The following is a 19,067-nucleotide window of genomic DNA, read 5'->3' on the forward strand; positions in this document are numbered from 1 at the left end:
CTTTAGTTAAAACCAAGCATTGTTTGTTTGTTGTTTGTGTTGGAAGTCATTGGATTGTGTAGATATACACCTTGTTTTCATGTATTTGTGTAGCATGTGTTAATCACAGGCAAGTGTGTGGTCATATTCGGGAGGAGGGGGGTCACTTTCCTCCTGAGGTCATAAATCAAGCTCATGTATGATAGTTAAGAATGTGTGTGTTTCTGTGCACATGTGTGAATTGGGGTTAGGTTCACTTTCGGGTAAGGGACAAATAAGTGTGTGCATGTGCGTGCCTGCGTGTGTGTGTATGTGTGTGGCCAGATGGTGGTCATTTGTAGCAGTTGGTGTCCAACATTCTCACTGCAAGAAAATAATAAACAAGTCTGTTTACAAAAAGGGACTTATGGATACAGACATTTTTATACAAAGAATTACATTATAACAATTAGGGTTTTTTTTTAGGGTCTTTTTGCCAGCTGTGAGTTTAGATTTTAATCCTGACATCTGCATCTGCTTCCCCCCTCTCAAAGCCACCTCCAGATGTTCAGCAACTGTGTGTCGCTGCTGCACGCAGGATTGCTACAGTGAGATCGGGATGATGATCCATTCTGTAGAAGCACAAATCTCCTTGTGTGTAAACTGTGTCTCTTCAATCAGGCCCATCACTTTCATCCCTGACAGTCCCGGCAATTAAATCACTGTCTTAGAGCAACTGTACCGCCTAGATCTTTTACACACGTAGATTCGCATGCCAGCAGCTTGTGTACACGAGATATGCAAGCAAGGATATCCAAGAGGACACAAGCATATAGACTCCTCAATCAATTCAACACAAAGAAGAGTTAATGAAAAAAAACGTTGCCCCACCTGTGAGGTTAGGGGATGTCTTATAGATCATCAGCAGACTGAGTAGGCTATTAAAACGTGGGCCTGCCCTTAAGGGATCATGTGCTGACACAACAGAGATGACTCTGCATATTCCAGCAGCATTAATTCATGGTTTGGTTGTTGTCTGTGCTGTCGCCCGTAGTGCTGTCACCTACAATTACTCTTCTCTGTATGGTGACTCAGCGATGGTCTCCAACTTAGAGAGGCACTTTAAAAATCGCCAGTGCGCAAGTGGCGATATTACTCACGCTGAATAAAGCAGACAGGACGGGACCACGGCCAAACAACAGCATCCTAAAATGTATATGTTTATGGGGGGCAAAAGGATTTGTTGGTTTATTCACACAGACAGGACATCCAAAGGCCCCCGCATCTCTGCATTTGCAAATAAATGCAAAGCATCCTCTTTGTTTTCATGTCCTTCCCCGAGACAAATGTATACATTATTAGAGGTCGCGAGTGGGGGTTCAATCAAGCAAGAGCTAAAACACTGGGTCAGCCGACACGGTGGGAGCTCACATATGCAGTATCTGTCTAGTTAGCCATGTGATCGCCACTGGTTTAACACCCACTCAGATGCAAAGACACAAGTAAATAGATAATAATGGTCACATTGTACAAAATCTCATCTCTCAGGGGAACATGTTGGCGGTGGTATGAAGTGGGGGGGTGGACAGGCGGTGAAGAGAATGTTCCTTCATTTCATTTTCAGCGTGTGGCCAACTAAATCTTTGCACCGATGGGCCCGTTTCATGTCAAGATCTGTCAAATGTATTTTATGCAAAGGATCCAACAATTAACTCAGCCACTAATGTGCAGTGGTACTCTTGATCTCCCTTTTATCTCTTTTGCATTGGAATATTTACAGCGCCATTTCCATAGAACACAATTCATGGGGCCAGTCTAACAGTGACAGATGAATGCACAATCCCATAGATCTCCTGTCTGTATTCCGAAGGAGGTTCCACCCAGGGGACTTGCTCTGGTGCTGCAAACAAAACCTCATGAGAAACCCGATGGGGAAAACGTCTGAGGGGAAACTTTGTGGTGTGGGTTTTCATGAGAAATGAGGTTGTCACGTGTCTTTGAAATGTGACAAGGGGCACATACACAATATGATATAGGTCACTCCAAAAAACAGTTATTTCCGTTTGAATGTTGTCTACCTTTCACAGACATCAATAATCCACTCTGTCACTGACTTCTGCTCAGTTTTAGGTTTCTCAAGGAAAGCTCATGAAATCAAACCGCCCACAGCCTTTGTAAACACTCACAACAGAATGCTATTGTTGTTTGTGGTAATGACATGTTTTGAAGTGGTAAGCCACTATTAATTGTCACATGAGATCAGAAAAGTACTCCTGGGAAAAGACTGTGTTGCCTCCAGCATTCCATCAATGAAACGCCAGAGCTGCAACTGACCGGGTTAAAGGGAGAGCCCGGATGCAAGCTGCACATGTACGCAAGCTTTGGTAGGTACAACCAGCAAACAGCTAGATTACACTGATCACAACACATGTAATTTATTTTTTAAATTAAAAAAATCACCTCCAATTCCCATATGTTTAGACCACAGACTAGTTGAAACTAGTTGAAACTAGCTGGGAGTGAATCAGCAGTCCGTGGTTGCAGCCAAGTAGTGTACAGGGGATTCACATAACGTGGATTAGCAATTTAGCATTCGCCAAAAAATTATTTCTCTTAGATTTTTTTTCCCACAGAAAATATGTTTGCTCTTTATGCTTCGGTGAAAATGTTTTTTTCGTCAAGCATTGGGATTTCGCACTTCGTTGGCGGTCGTTGAATCCACCACATTTGCAGTTACACACGAAAATGAAACATACAGTCAGCCCTCCCCGCTTTGCTGTTTAAATTTCATGGCTTCACTCAATCACATTCTTTTAAAAATATAAATGAATAACTCATGCTGTGGGCTGCACGGTGTCGAGGGGTTAGCGTGCAGTGGGCTGCACGGTGTCGAGTGGTTAGCGTGCAGGCCACAGAGCTAAGAGACCCGGGTTTGATTCCCCCCCTCGGGCATCTCTGTTTGCATGTTCAACCCATGCATGTGTGGGTTTTCTTCGGGTACTCTGGTTTCCTCCCACATTCCAAAAACATGCTAGGTTAATTGGTGACTCCAAATTGTCCATAGGTGTGATTGTGAGTGTGAATGGTTGTTTGTCTATATGTGCCCTGTGATTGGCTGGCCACCAGTCCAGGGTGTACCCCACCTCTCGCCCGAAGACAGCTGGGATAGGCTCCAGCACCCCCGCGACCCTCGTGAGAATAAGCGGTAGAAAATGAATGAATGAACTCATGCTGTTTTGTAGTTGTATTATAAGTATCTTTATATATATGTATTATAAGTTATTTATTATTAGTCAGCAGAAAGGCAGTCTCTTAGGTCTCACATCAAGTACAAATGTACTTGATGAACTGGCAAAGATTCCTGCAGAAACGCTAACATTTTGTCGAAGGTCTTCCAAGACTAGTAGAAGCTGTTTTTCGATGCCAAGGGAGGACCTATCACTACTAAAATTGAACTATATTTTATTCCATCTTCATTTCCTGTAGGTACAGGGATCATGTGGCCAAACACTTTTGTCTATCTAGTGTGTCTTTGACATGGCTCCTATTAGGAATTAGGAATCCACAAACTGCATTGGTGCTGTATAAATTGAAACATGTAAATATATAGTTAATATTCACTTCACAATTGCCATGGAAACCATGGCATGCATACATCAATACAACTGGCGTGTTTTTTAAAACGGCCACCATTGATTTGACATTCACTTTCTCATTTACTTCAGAGATTGCGAACAAGTTACTTTCTCATGTCAAACAGTTGATAATCATGTGTCATGTTCATTGACCTCTGTATTGATTTATTAGCGCTATTCAAGCTGACACCTCTAGGGGCTCGATCACCAATAAATGAAAAAATTAACATGAAACCAACCCAATAAAAACACTATATTTAGGTTCTCTCACTTCTCACTACTCGTCTTCTCACTCCCTGCAATGATCTTTTTTGCTAATGGGAAACGATTTATTTTGTACGCCGTTAGGGAATTTGTGTGAAAAAGTGTGATCAATAGCCGTAATAGCTGGACTGTAAGCTGACCTTTAAACTGATACAACACTCCCACTCTGCAGTCTTTTCAATCTTTCAGTGTAATACAGCTCAAGGGTGTTGACTGACTACTTTTAATTGTGAGCTCAAGACAACCTTTTCCACACTGAAAGCTTATGCTCTTAGACTGACAAGTTTTTTATGCAACCCTTAATAGTCATAAAAAATCTCTTTTTGTCAGTAATGGAAAATGTATGGGTCCTATTCTTGAGTGTTCTTCCCTAAGTGCAGATAAACACAGTGCAGGAGTCATAAAATGTTCTGTAATTACTGTAATTTCTGGACTATAGAGTGCACCGGTATGTAAGTTGCACACACTAAATTTAAAGAGAATAAAAGATATATATAAATGATATAAAGGTAGGCCACTAATGACCGCCCATCCATCTATCAACTGTCTTCTGCTTATCTGGGTTGCCAGGGCAGCAGTCTCAGTAGGGAAGCTTAGATTTCCCGGTCCCCGGTTACCTTTTACGTTCCACTGGGAGGATGTCAAGGCGTTCCCAGGCCAGCTGTGAGGTATACTAATTCCTCCATCATATTGTAGGTCTGACACGGGGCTTTCTGGGTATGCTTGGAACACCTCACCAGGGTGGTGTCCGGAAAACATATGGACTCAATGTTCGAGCCACCTCAACTAGCTCCTCTCAATGTGAAGGAGCAGTGGCTCTACTCTGAGCCTCTCCCGGATAGCCAAGCTCCTCACCAAACTCCTCAACCTTCCAAATGGCTCGTAGTATCGCGCCACCAATCCCATAATCCCAGAGCACCCTTAGAGGGACACGGTTGAAAGCCTTTTCAAAGTCCACAAAGCACAGACCGGTTGGGCAAACTCCCATGTACCCAATTGCACCTCCGATAGCGGTCGTACCCTCCTCTCCAGCACCCTGAAATAAACTTTCCCAGGAAGGCTGAGGAGTGTGATGCCCTTACAGTTGGAATACACCCTCCGGTCACTCTTCCTGAAAAAAGAGACAACCAAACCAGAGATACTGTTCCTGACTTCCATGCTGTGTTGAAAAAACATGTCAGCCAAAACATTCCCTAAACATCCTGACCCTTGAGGAATTCAGGGCGAAACTGGTACCAGAAGCATGGATGTAGATGTAGACCACGCCTGTCTATATAAGCTGTGTCCATGTAACATGGGATATGCTAGGCAGCTAATATGGCAGCTGTTGTAGTGTGCAGCAATAAATTCAAAGGGTCGTGATTGCAGTGTCACTATGAATCTTACAATAATAATAATATGGGTCTTCATGCCAAATTTCCAGCGAAAGAAAATTTGCTGTCACTCATCCCGAGCTCTGTGCAGGGTTCATAAAGCTGTCAATGACTATCACTGCCAATAAAACATATACTAATCACAACACAATATCAGTCAGTGCTATTATTGTGGTATTGTTGTGAAATTGTCAAGGCTGTTGGTTTGAACTTGGTTGCCAGAAAGTGTTCTCAACATGAATTGCCAGCTAAACATGGATCGCTGTCACTTGTTTTTCTAGCCCAGGGGTTGTCAATTAATACTCAGTAAGGTTGGCAGCTAAGCCTGAACCCCATTTTACCGAAAATTGCTGCACAGAAAAGTGGTTAGCGCCCAGGCCACACAGCTAGGAGACCCCGGTTTGATTCCCAGATGCGATTTACAGCATCTCTGTTTTTCATGTTCTCCCTGTGTGTGCGTGAGTTTTCTCTGGGAACTCCGTTTTCCTCCCACATTCCAAAAACATGTGAATTGGCAACTCCAAATTGTCCATAGTTATGAAGACAGCTGGGATAGGCTCCAGCATGCCCAGCGCGGTACAGAAGATGGATGCATCAAACAGATTATATGAATATCAGATATTGAATCCTCCACATCTCCTAATTGTTTCAATACAACTTAACTTGACACCTACATGGTGTTTTAAAGAAAACAAGACTGTTCCATTGTTTTTGTGTAAAAATGCACAGTATTGACATGTAGTGTCAATAATTTCATAATGTACATTTTTCATTTTTAAATAAAAAGCACTGGGCATCGGGGGGTTGAGATATGCAGGGGACCCATCGGGAGGAAGTGAGAGGCAGGGAGGACTTTCAATATTAGTGCAGACCTGCCAGCATGTATGAATTTGTCATCCTCATCATACAATTTCTCCCTTGGTGCTTGTGTGCGCATCACTGCGCTTCATTTTGTTGTATTTCACTGGGTTAAGTTTTGAGTTCAGTCTGTAGAGTACAGATAAATACATATTATATTATTACATATTAATACATATTAATACATATATTATTTCTCAATACAATTTCAATATTTCTGTCCCTCAGAAGGGGCATGACAGAAAACAATGGAGAACAACTGCACTATATGGAGATAATGTATTTTCCACAGTTTAGAGTTCCAGGAAACTCTTGTGCTCACTCCACAATGTTGAATGCCTCTATGTTTGCAGTTAACAGTTACTCCATTGTCTGACTAATACAGTAGTCCATCATTTATCTGTGAAGTGGTTCCATATCCATCCTTGATAAGTAAATTTCCATGCTTATTCATCTTTTTTTTTGTTAGAACATAGAAAAGCTGTTCACCACCTTGTAAATACATTTTTAAAACATTATTAGAACCCCTCCAATAAGCAGCAAACAAATGGATGGCTGGATACATCCCTCCAGTCATGACATAACTAAATAACCTACCTAAACCTACCTACCTACCATAAAAACATAACGTGACATCCTGAATTCAGAATGAGTTTTATCTTGGAGTGGATTACGGCTGCAACAGTAGCCGGTGTTATTATTGTTATGATGTTATTATTATTGTGCTTGTTCAAAATCAAAATCATTCAAACCTGAAATAAAAGCATGTTGTTCCAGAAATCAAGTCTGAGCAAACAATAAAGGAAGATTACTGACACCTACTGATCAGTATAAAAGACTACTTATCATGACGTCTTTGATTGTATTTTCCAATATTTTATTACTATATAGCTACTGTTTATTATAGATCATATTTGGATTTTGGGGGGATTTTTCATGCTTGAAAATGCTTAATTTAGGTTAAAAAAAACTTAAATGTGGTAATTTTTTGTCTAATAATAGGCCATAGTCAACCACAAAATACATGATTTATTAATTTGAAATATTTTTTTAATCTGAGTAGCCTTTCCCAATTTAAACCAACTCAAAACGTCCCTCTTTGCTAAAGCATGTTGTTAGAACTGCTCCTGATACACTGATATGTATCAGAGGCACTCCTGTATGTTCCTTGGACTAAGACGAAGACCTCCATCTATTTTCCCTCTATTTTCCTATTTTAATCCTACTGGTAAAGACAGATGGCCGCCCCACAGAGGCTTGGTTCTGTTCAAGGTTTCTTCCCTAAAGGGAGTTTCTCCTTGCCTCCATCGCCAAGTGCTTGCTCATGTGAGGTTGCAGTTGGTTCTCTGTTTCTCATTTACAAATGTGATCTCCATGTGGAAAATGTCATGAGATAACTGTCATTGTCATTTGGTGCTAAATGAATAAAATGAATTGAATTGAAAATTATAATGGGAAAACCCCAAAAGTCAAATTATGATGTATGAAATTATGAAAAAGATCTAGATCTGCGATTGCTTAATATGATTCTAAAAATGGCAGTTATACAAATAAAGCACCCCTACCAGCCCAGCGACACTATCCCCCCGGCCCGCATTAGACACCCCCTCCCTTCATCACTTGATAGATGCCTATATGAGAAAATGCGGTAAATAAAATCCTGGACCTTCATCCCACTGAAGCAACTGTATCTTACATGGATGGTTGCATCATTGGTTGTGGCAGCAACACCACGGATTGTTAATCAATGATCCTGTGGAGAAGCATTAATAGCTTGCTCTAAGTGTTAGGTTTGCAGTATGCACCACTTTGTTTTGTGTGGGTATTCGCAGTAGTCTTTATTAGGCTATATTAGTGCTATAGCAGTAATACACTACTGTATGAGCATGCATTTGCTCGTGTTACAATTCCTCCACGCTCATAACAAAAGAGTGACCTTGCTGCTGCTGAAAACAACAGTTATCGCATGAGCGTTGTAGTTTCATCATCATCATCATTTGCAAAGAATCACCACTCACCAGGATGGTTAAATCAGGGGATATTTGTCATTTAGCATTAAAGATACAGTATCATGAAATAGCATAGGACCTGATTTATTCTGTTTATTATTCAGTGCTGCATCATTCTTATTTTAGAGGTGATAAGGACCATCTGGATAAATGGAAATGCTGTGTGTGAAAAGAGGTCATACATCAAGATCCGGTGACAGCCAGCGACCCTGGCTTATTTTCAGTGTGACCTTCCGAGAAGCTATGTGGGAGACAAGTATTAGACTGATAAGCTTCTATTGACTCCATTAACACACATAAAAAAAGTGTCATAGTGTTTTGCATTAACTTTCAATCTTAATCATAGCAGTCAGAGTTATGTGAGGATGCTCTGTGCTCGTCCTAAATGTAAAAAGCCTTCTCTTTTCAACGCTGGCCTTCACTGTGAAACCTGATTATGGCTCTCTCAGGCAACACATGGCAGCAGCGTGACATATGGGGTTCTAGTGTAACCAGCAGTAATGAAATGTGCTCAGATACTCTTACTGCGGTGGTCAAGGGAGTCAAGAAAAAAGCAGGTCTGCTTCTGATAAAGGCCATGTGTCTGCATAAGGAAAGAGCAGGTGTGGCAGAATTGAAGAAGGTAGCAGCAGCCCTCATCTATGAAACCCAGTCGTGGCTGCAGGCATTAATAATTCAGCAGTCTCTTTGAAAACTACCACAAAATAGATCCTCAATAATTTAAAGGGCGCAATGCGTTAATTTGAAATATTTATAATTAATGACAATATATAGTAAGCATTCGACTTAAATGCCTGGCAGTTGCAAACAAATAATCAATTGACAAATATATTCCATTGTAGATTTGATATACTGAGGAACTGTGGCTGCGAAATTTAACCTTGACTGTAATTGTTATTCCGGAAGTGTCTCAGTGTCACTGCTGCTGCCAGGGCTAGTATTACTGGAGACCTACATCTTTCGGTCACTATGAAAAAATAATGACTCGTTCACAGAGTTTCATTTGATCCCTTTGACTGTTGTTTCTCATTAGACTGATCCGACACAGTTATGGATGTTTTGGTCTGCAGTCTTGTTTCATATAGTTGAGAGCTTTGGACAAGTGGGGAGCATGAGTTGCCTGGACACGATCCATATTCCTCCTGCAATCCAGTCCTAGCCTCTTTGTCCAGCACAGCACAATGAAGCTGTCCTCTCTGTGAAGGCCAGAAGCGTTAAAAATTGGTAAAAGAATTACAGACATGAGACACATTCTTTCAAGTGGCTTTATTCCAATCCTTCATAGCTGCCAAACTGTCTCAGAGCTCCTCCTCTTCTCTTCTGCCTGCTTTTGTATTATTAATGCCTGCAGTGTGAATGATGACTGACAACAGAGACAAAGAAGTATTGTGGGGTGTGTGTATGTGTGTGCGCAAAAGAGAAGGTCTTTATGTTATGAAAACAGCCCACTGTAACTGACCAACATTTGTATTTGGATTCCCACAAACAGGAGATCATTTAGGAATTAGTCTAGACACCAGTATTGCCCATTTTCTTTCAAAATTGTCTTTGTTGCATCTAAGGGGGAAAAATGTCATGCCGAGATCCCCAAGGCTCCATTCTTTCATCAAATCCACATGCTCCCACTCGCTCAGATTATGAAAAACAACAAAATATGCTACGTTAATTATGCAGATGACAGACAAATTTGCATAGCAATCTCTAAAAGAGACTATAATCCCATTCAACCACTGAGCAACTGCATCAAATGAAACAGCCATTCAATGTGCCAGGTTTTTTTTTCTTCTTCAATAAAAACAGAAAACTGCAGTGATTGTCTTTGGAGTTAGGAAAAGCGAGTATAAGTGGTGTTAAAAACCATAAACCAAGCTCGAAATCCGATATTGGACTTCAGCAGCCACTTTAAGATGGTTACCGTCAGGATCATTATCATTTGAAGATTGGGACTTGTCTCTCAATAGGATTAGGAAAGACTTGCTCATGTATTTTTAATCAGTAGATTCAACTGCAGTACTTTAAGTGTCTTTAACAAGAAGACACTAAAGATTGGATCAGTTCTGAAGTCTACTCTGCCTTTCTGCTCAAAAACCATCGCTGAAACATTGCCATGATGCAGTGATGTGCAATGAGGATCATGGCTGGTGAAGCACTAACTCCTTTGGAGTTTTTTTTATATGTTACTTCAGGTTGCTCATTAAGAGGATAACAAGTAAAATAAGGTAATACTTCACTTTGGTTAAAACATGTCTCCAATTTGTTTTCACATACTTCTTAGTCCTATTTATTCATTTTTTTTAATGAACTGAAAAACAGCCTGCATGGTGGAGAGGGTTTAGCACGCAGGCCACACAACTAGGAGACCAGGGTTCGAATCCCTGCTCGGGCATCTCTGTGTGGAGTTGGCATGTTCTCCCCCAGTTTCCACCCACATTCCAAAAACATGCTAGGTTAATTGGCGACTCCAAATTGTCCATAGGTATGAATGTGAGTGTGAATGGTTGTTTGTCTATATGCACCCTGGGATTGGCTGGCGACCAATCATACCCGCTTGACACTAGTGAGGATAAGGGTCATAGAAATTTTTTTTATTTTTTTTCATCATGACCCCTGACTGCACATCACTGCCATGATGATACAGTTATAGCGCCTAAATGTGAACCACCAGGCCCTGTGGTCATCCACAACAGCATTCTGCGGCATGTGATTACAAAACATTGCTGCAATTCCTGTCTACGATATATTTCCTTCATATTTTATTAATATAAACTGTTCCAATGTTGCCAGATCCATGCACGTTACACCAAAATGATTTACTTTGTGTGCTCGCTGAAGTGTTTGTTTACTATTGAGGAGAAAAAACTCAATCTGGTAATTGGGGTTTGTGTCATCAGGAAATTGCAGGGTGTCAAATTGTTTTTAAAGCACTGCCAACTACACCCGGCCTGCAGGGCTAATAATACTTCAATGAAAATCATTCACATGCTGGTGCACACCCACGTACTGACATGTGCAAACTGGCGCCCCATACATACACGCTACGATGAAATGTAGGTGTATAATTATCAGCATTCTATTTGTCAATGTAATGTTCATTATGTTGAAAATCACAGCATTTTGTCCCTGAGGATTCAGTTGCCTGCTGTTTATTAACAATGAAATAATATAGATTTTTAAACAGCTGTCGAATGGCAGCTCCATTGTGACACCATTCTCCATTCTGAGCATGCCCACGAGAGTTGACCCATTTTCTCATGCAATTTGTCTCAGTGACATACTCCTTCACGTCTGTTTTATCCTGCCAGTCATCATAAATTACTTCAGATGACCTTGAAAGGAAGTGAAAGTCCACTTTGGTGTTTTCTTGTCAATGTTGACTCATTTCAGAATTAATTACATTCCGTGTGGATCAAACGGTGTTTGATACACTTGTATAGTCGACTCTGGCTTAAAGGGGAAAATTACAAAAAAAAATATTTTACTCATGCACTTATTTTCTCGGTGCATACACATACTGCACAGTCAGGAGATCTGGGTTCAATCTCTGTGTGGAGTTTGCATGTTCTCCTTGTTCTCCAAAAACATGCATGCTAGGTTAATTGGTGACTCCAAATTGTCCATAGGTATGAATGTGAGTGTGAATGGTTGTTTGTCTATATGTGCCCTGGGATTGGCTGGTGACCAGTCTAGGGTGTGCCCCGCCTCACGCCCGAAGTCAGCCGGGATAGGCTCCAGCATACCCACGACCCGAGTGAGGATAAGTGACATAGAAAATAAATGTATGGATTTCAATTAGGGGTGCTCCAATCAATTGACCACCTATCACTGTTGGAGGATTTCCGTGAAAAATCACGAGATCTGCAAGTGCAGATTAATAACTTTCAAAGCTGATCACAAAAACCGATGTGTGGCACATGGAGCAATCCTTGTGTCTTGACCTACCTAACATTTTTGGCAGATTCATCCTTTCACTTTCCCCTCCCACAAAGCAATGGCAATCATGTCTGCCACGTGGAACTGTCAACACATACCATGGAAATTACTGAAGGGGTAGCATGTTAAAAAAGTATGGTGATTTTCCGAGGCTCATAGTGTGATCATGGTCCAGACACCAGCTAACGCAGCCATGTGGCTAACACTTGCGTGTATGTGTGTGACAGTCAGGGCTCATAAAGCTAATAATCTAAAAAAAAAAAAATTGAATTCATCACACGAGATGACCAGCCTTTCTCAGCGGTGGAAGATAGAGTTCGCCGAGTGCTTTCTCCACCAATGTACTCTCACGTACAAAGTCTCCAAAGTAGACCTGTCATCCTCTTCACCATTCAGTGATATTTTTTTCATATCATAACCAGTAGAAGGGATGCAGCCAGGAAATCTCGGTCCGATGAAAAAAAAAATCATGTTGCTCCCACACACCACCCCTAATAATTAATTACATATTTTATTTGTAATTACCTATTTTTGGGCCCCTTGGCAGTCAAGGGACTTTGCAATTGTCCTGACTTTTCTCCTTTATAGAGCACCCCTGGCCAATAGCACTAATTATAAATAAATGTAAAAATGTATAATTAAGGCGGCACGGCGGTCTAGTGGTTAGCGCGCAGACCTCACAGCTAGGAGACCAGGGTTTAATTCCACCCTCGGTCATCTCTGTGTGGAGTTTGCATGTTCTCCCCGTGCATGCGTGGGTTTTCTCCGGGTACTCCGGTTTCCTCCCACATTCCAAAAACATGCTAGGTTAATTGGCGACTCCAAATTGTCCATAGGTATGAATGTGAGTGTGAATGGTTGTTTGTCTATATGTGCCCTGTGATTGGCTGGCGACCAGTCCAGGGTGTACCCCGCCTCTCGCCCGAAGATAGCTGGGATAGGCTCCAGCACCCCCCGTGACCCTTGTGGTTAAAAAAAAAAACGGTAGAAAATGAATGAATAATCTCATTCAAGTAGAAACTAAAATCTTTCAAGTACAAAAAAAATCCTTTATCCAAAAAAAGAATTCTACAACACGTGACTTTTGGCACAATTTTACTACTGTCATGTGACTTTTGGTACTCATTTTCCACCTTGCAGATCCACACACAACGTGTATAATGTAACATATTGAGAGGGGTGTAATCATTGACCATAGCCACACAGGCAGAGTGTTCGATGCAGCCACTTTGGAGGTGTAATGTAATGTAATGTTGTGGCCAGTCAATGCGGCAGTCAGTCAGTTACCACTGTCTGTGTACTGCCAATTGAAAAATAACAAAATTGTATATTGTAAGTAGCACACCTGTTTTATGAAGACTACATGGAATAAGACAAAAATACTTGCTCATGCTCCCCCTGATGCATAAGTGATATGATCCACTTCGTTTTTAGTTTATCTTTCATTTATTCAGACCACACATACACGCAAAATAAAGATATTTGGGGCGCCTGTGAATACAGCTCACCGAGTGTGGTCAGAATGAGGATCACTGAGAGACTTGTTTGCGAGATGCAGCCACAGTTGTTGGAATCGCACTACTGTTGATGTGTTCGGGTCAAAATAAAGTTAGAAAAGTGTGCCAGACACTGTGTGACTACACTGTACCACTGTCTGCCATCATGTAAGTGATTTGTGGCTGGTCATGATGTGCATGAGTTAATTACATACAAAAAGTTGCATGTTATTATGAAAAGTAAAAGTTTATGTGATGAGAAAAACACTACAGATCAGCTGAAATCTATTAAAATTTAATGAGGGCAACAACTTCACAACAATGCACTGTGTGAATGGGTGAAAGACGCGGAGGATTCTTCACACTTTGGGGTCAAACTCAATTTCCTACATTCTTCATGATAGCAGACATGACATATTGCTGTTTCTGTGCAACCTCATTTAGTCAGCAAGCAGAATCAGTTCACTCCAAAATTCATAGATGCATGATAGTCGGAGAACATATGAGACTTTCTATGTCTGCACGCCTACACCTACATTTATTCCAACCTAATCCAGAATGCAATATGCAATATGATTCTTCATAGGAGGTTTGGTTGAATAAAGAGCGTCAAAGCTGCCTTTTTTTTTTTTTTTTGATACGGCCGTTTTTCATTTTCCACGATTCAGATTGAAAGACGTTCTAACAATACAGAGGTCATTTTTGAGGGGGGAAGCTTTCAGTTCTTACCCGCGGGGTTCATGCAAATGTAGTTTTGCTTGGATATCGCCACACGACTCCAAAATCTCATATTCAGCCATCAGCTCTGCTCAGTTTTGGCAGTTTTCACACTGACACTGCATCTGCTACATTTGTATGTGCAAAAATAAGACACCATAACTCTCCTAAATGGCTGTGTGCACCTAATATACTAGATAACAATGACACACACACACACACACACACACACACCGGAAAGGAAATTATGTCATTCATAGTGTTGAGATTGCTCCACTTCCATCAAATCATAATGAGTTCCCACTTAGGCTGTAGCACTCAGAGGGAACCTTTATACTGTCAAACTAACTGGGCACTGACTCACCTTTAGCACATTACTACATTTGGGAGAAAGGCTAACATGCTGAGAGCTGAAGTCTCATTACCAGCAAGACGTGGTAGGGACCGACCTCTTCTGTATGCACATCCTCGGCAGCCTTAAAGCAAGCTCCAAAGACGCCTTATTAAACAAAGGCAAGCGTGCGGCAAGAGCACACTGTAGCATCCCAGCATCAAAAGCGCTCATCTGCATATGAATGGTTAGCAAGACATGCTCATTAGCATTCCACTGAAGTGAAAAACACAAGTAAATAAATATGCTTACCCAGACATTCCCGGCAAATCCCGTCTGCAGACAATATAAAGGCTATCATGTTAAATGTTTCTGCTGGCACACAGTATTGGTTGTTGTTGTTTTTTCATGTTGCCCTTTTGCAATGCAAATACAAATGGCTGGTCATCTGTTTTACATGTTGTTTTTACTATAGGTTCGTAACCAGCAGTATACTAGGCCTATCAATTCTGCCCTGAAACCGCATCTGATAAAGCACAGATAAAAGACGGCAAGCCCATGAGGAACATTGCACACGTGGTGAAGAACTACAGATTCATCTTACAGATTGTCTGCACAGTGAACACATGCTTCAAGCAAGTCTGCAACCCCAGGGAAACAGGATTATGCATTTATCACAGAAGTGACAGTTTACAGTCTTGGTGGGGGGAAAAAAAAATAGATGCACGACTTTGACAACGGCACCCCGTATCAATTGTGATTATTTGTCACAATGCTGGATAGTTCCGCTCTTAAAAAAGGAAAGGAAGAAATTTCCTTTATAATTTTGTTACTGATTTAGTACGACCTGACGCCTCTTAATGGATGATCACAAGTGCTGTGGCCCTTTTTAAAATGTATTTTATGGTAATCTTAAAGCTTACTGAGAAGGTGCAGTCACCATTTTTTTTCTCTGATGTCGAAATATGTTTTCCCTTTTGTATGTTTGTGATGTTTGGGAGTTGATATTCGGGCAAAGGTTTATTGCTATTTTTTTTTTTTTACTTCTACTACTTTTTACTGAAACTTCAGTTTTACACACAATAGATATTTTTAAGGGTCCCCCATTATGGAAAATAGGGTTTTTAAAGACATTAACTCATTTGTGCATGACCACAGAATGTAAGAAAGATCACCACTTTTGAGGGAATCAGGTTTAAAATGGTTTTGAAGTTGAAGCTCTGCCAACAAATTCCTTGTTTATCGCCATTCATTGGTTCCAAACCCACAGATAGGTTCCTTTTTTATAAATGGAATATTTTTATTATCAGAACTTAGAAAACCTGATTACGACCTTCTAAATACATTTTTTTTTTAAACATTGTTAGAGCCCTCTAGACATGAAATAACTAGGGCTGGAACCAAATTAATCCATTTTCAAATGAATTAATCATGATTAATCCATTATTAATTTGCCACAGTATGCCAAATATGAATGTTTTTTTGTACGTCACTCTTGTCTGATGACAAAGAGGAAGTGCCCATTATCCACAATTCTTATGTCAGACATGAACACTATGTCTTACTATTTTCTGTGCGTTCTGATGTTATAAAAACAAATCAAAACAGACAGCTTGAGCTGTAATTTAACAAAATCTCAAATATGCAGCCTTACCTTTTGGTAGTGGTCTGAGGCGTTGGACGCGCGGCGCTGATATGCTGTGGGCAAATCTGTGTTGAAGCTTGTTGCTAGCCCGCTAGTAGACTGGCCTACTGTGAGTCCAGATCACTGTTTTCTCTCTTTTGCAGAATGTTACCATCTCAATATTTTTTAAAAATGGCCAATGTTCAATACAGCAGTCATAGAACCTCCAAAATCAGATTTTGGGAGGGACATGAAAGCAAAAACTCAAAAAAACTCACTCAAAACATCATCAGTGTCACAATCGGTCTCGAGAGCTTTAAGGTTGGACCCCAGGATGCAGAGAGCAGGACCAATAGCAGGTAAATAATGTTTATTGCGTGCAGTAATTGCAGCAGCAGCAGCGAAAAGCAACTCAGGGAACAGACGTACAAATGATAATGATCCCACACAGGGAGAAGCTCACACCTGAACTAAATAGACACTGAAATTAGGGACAGGTGTGGGTGACTATGACAACGGAGGCAGACGAGGCAAAACAGGAAGTCAAAGACAAAATAAGAGCGTGCAAAAAGGAAACCAAAGCCCAGACCGGAAACTCAAACCCAAACTGTCACTTGGGAACCCACACAGGGCGTGACAATCAGACCTTTAAAGGGTTACATCTGGATGGGTTATGCTTTTTAGGGAGTGTGAGAGTGGCTTTTTTTGCTTTAATTTAAAAGGACCAAGCTCAACAAGTGGAAGCTCAAATAGGAGAAGAAAAACAGAATGGTGTGGTATGGTTTATTTGTTTCACATTTCATGCTTAATAAATTCCATTAAGAAACATCACATGGTTACATTTGCACAAGAAAACATATCTGATAAGGAGGTGGAAGAAGAGGAGTTTATTTAATCCCACTCATTCACCATATTGATTACTGATCATTTATTTACACCGTAACGAATGCAATGCATTACTTACAGCGGTGGAGAAAGATCTCGTCACATGAGAGCTTGTTATACAAGATCTTGAGAGATGACAACATGCTGAGGTTTCTCGTATGGAGAAAAACTGTATGGTGAAAACAGGGTAGCCAGAAGCCAATCAAGACGGTGAACTTTGGCATCACTTCCATAAATGATTTTGCAGTATCATGTGGAAATGGCAGTGTGCAAGGCATTATTGGAAGCCCACATTAAGTGTAATAGTAACCTTGCAATCCAACCAACCTCGGTGTTCCCACTCAGTGAGTGATGTGTGGCTGCTTTCTACTTGTTAGTGTCCAAGCAGAAGATGTAGTAATTGCATTTAATCAATTTTTCTTAAAGGGGACCTATTTCCACTTTTCTGACCTATAAATGTAGTTAGAACAGGGGTCTCAAACTCAATTCACATGGGGGCCACTGGAGCTAGGGTCTGGGCAAGGCTGGGCCGCATCAGGTTTTCCAAAAAAAAAAAAAAAAACACATTTATTAAAAACAGAAAAATATACAAACTTTTTCAGTGCTTTGGTTCCAATTTTCTACAATAAAAGCTCTGATAAAACATTCCACTGTTCTCAAATATCTTCATTTTTATTTTTCTGCACAAAATAAGATAAAAAATAAATAAACAAATCAAGAATAAAGAAAATCAAACTTGTGCGGGCCGCACTAACATTAAACTTTCATATCAAGGCGGCGGCCTCAAACTAGTGTCCTGCGGGCCACATTTGGCCCGCGGGCCGCATGTTTGAGACCCCTGAGTTAGAATGTTGTCTTTCGTGTTAAACGAGGCCAACGTTTCAGATAATGAGGTTTGCGCATTTGGAAGTGAGCCCTGAAAGATGTGGCTCAAAATGTTTCAAAAGGAGTGGTAAAACTGCCCCTTTGTGATGTCACAGAGGGGCAGACTTCCTTATATGGGCATGTCTATAAGCAGATACGTGCGCTGAACTCCTCCAAGCTTTGCTACTCTGTTTACTTGCTAGCAAAGCCACATTTGTTTTCAATTCCTAAAGACGCCACCATCAGGCACAAGTGGTTGGAGTTCCTGATTCCCTACCAGCAAAAGAAATGGAATTTAATCTGTCAACGGCATTTCACACTGGACTACCCGATGCCTTTCCAACGTTAGTTGGTCGTGTGGACTCCTGTTATTATATATCACTATTTTGATAGTTATAATGGTTACCATTATGTCACTATGTCACATATTTGTCATTGTAATTTTCTTAACATTAATGTTAAAATCTCATACATTGTCTGATCTTGTGAGTTGGGTGTCCTAATTACTTAATATTGTTAAGTTGGCTGATGACTTCAAGCTGCATCAAGTATTAGGAAGCTGTGTCTTTTATTTCCCTGTAGATGAGATTATGTCACCTTCAATATCTGTCCAGTTCCTTGATGTCTTTGACAAACAAGTGCTTTGCCTTCTTTCAGTTCTCTATTTAACATGATACAGATTTAGTCATTGGCGCTCCTAGTGCCTTGAACCCTGCTTCTTTAAGTTGAGTGCTTTTTTGGCGATGTTAGAATTACGTGTTGACAGATGCTCATTTATGTAGACGTTTCAGTTTGCTTTCAAATTGCTTCTCTGCCTCAGCAATACTCGCCTTGTTTGTTTTTATATTTGAACTTTATGATGGTGACAGGTGTGGTGGGTGCCAGACATTGGAATGCATGTATTGATTTGTTGATATCCACATCCATACCCTTTGAGTGCAAAAAGTTGGCCACCTGTTGCTCTTTTGAAGGAACATCATCTTGTACTGGAGTAAGGCCTGCACGGAATGTGGAGCCCAGTCACAATAACATTATCATGCATTCGTCCTGCTCCAAGTAATCAATTTAACACGTCATTAGCTATATCATTTTATTTCTTTAAAGCATCCACTTCACCAAGTGA

At 40.7% G+C, this 19,067-nt stretch overlaps 1 protein-coding gene across 1 annotated transcript in view; it reads right to left on the reverse strand.

Annotated features, from left to right (window-relative positions):
* Positions 1-16,624, reverse strand: part of wscd2 (WSC domain containing 2) — a 79,868-nt gene extending 63,244 nt beyond the window's left edge. The window contains exon 1 of the mRNA XM_058070036.2: positions 16,474-16,624. The gene's annotated coding sequence lies outside the window, so the exon portion shown is untranslated. The remainder of the gene's footprint in view (positions 1-16,473) is intronic.
* Between the last annotated feature and the right edge of the window lie 2,443 nt (positions 16,625-19,067).

Source organism: Doryrhamphus excisus, linkage group LG3 (genome assembly GCF_037039965.1).
Source record: "Doryrhamphus excisus strain RoL-2023G ecotype Guam linkage group LG3, RoL_Dexc_Guam_v1.1, whole genome shotgun sequence".
NCBI classification, from domain to species: domain Eukaryota; kingdom Metazoa; phylum Chordata; class Actinopteri; order Syngnathiformes; family Syngnathidae; genus Doryrhamphus; species Doryrhamphus excisus.